The sequence below is a fragment of the Frankliniella occidentalis genome, unplaced genomic scaffold (assembly GCF_000697945.3).
Source record: "Frankliniella occidentalis isolate FOCC.00 unplaced genomic scaffold, Focc_3.1 Scaffold418, whole genome shotgun sequence".
Classification (NCBI taxonomy): domain Eukaryota; kingdom Metazoa; phylum Arthropoda; class Insecta; order Thysanoptera; family Thripidae; genus Frankliniella; species Frankliniella occidentalis.
Genome location: NW_026267539.1, coordinates 207,462 through 208,283, shown reverse-complemented (window position 1 = coordinate 208,283; position 822 = coordinate 207,462).

The window sequence follows — 822 nt, the reverse complement described above, 5'->3', positions numbered from 1 at the left end:
AAATCAAGTAAATTGCTGTACTTGAAACAAGAACACGCTTTTTTGGGTGTACGCCGTGGACTGCATGATGTGTTCTCCCAAACCGTATCGGCACTACAAACCTTAGAGCCAGAGCCCAGGAGTCAGTATTCTCGCTTTTACGAGATTATGAGCATTTGAATGCAAGCGTCCAGCTCTTTTGGAAGAGAGACATTTTTCCATGCTCCATATCGGTCGAAAATTTGGGACTTCACTTCAATAGTTTAAAAAAAACAACAACTCCTGTTTGGAGTCTTTTTATCTATCGAGTAAATGGATGCATGACTCAAATATGAGGATATTGATATTCGCGTCGATTAGTCGAGAAAATGCTCTTGGCTCATCGCTTTATCGCTCTGACATGAAACGACCTCTTTCTAGGATTGACTCTAGGAAGTTTCATATTCTTGGTAGATAACCCTGAAATCCCCTTCGCATATTATATTCTTGACTCTTTTAAGTGTTCGGTAATTGCAAAATTGACAGCTGAACACTCGTATTTAACATGACAGTGTTATCTGTTGAACACAACATCCCATAAAGATAATGCGCCCGACAAACAGACAAGTTAAACACATACAAGAGTGCGCGACAATGTAGTTGAACGCAGGTGTTTGACCGGTTAAACTCTTGGTGCGCCAGTGTGTGGTAAGTATCTTTCGAACGGAGTGTCATTATTGGAAAATGGGGGGGGGGGCTGGAGCACCTGCAAGGTATGCAGTCCCGCCGCGCATTGATGTCCTGCCCGGCAGCCTGTCGTCCGGCCCGCGTCCTCTCCCGCCTCCGAGTCTGTCACGCCCCCCC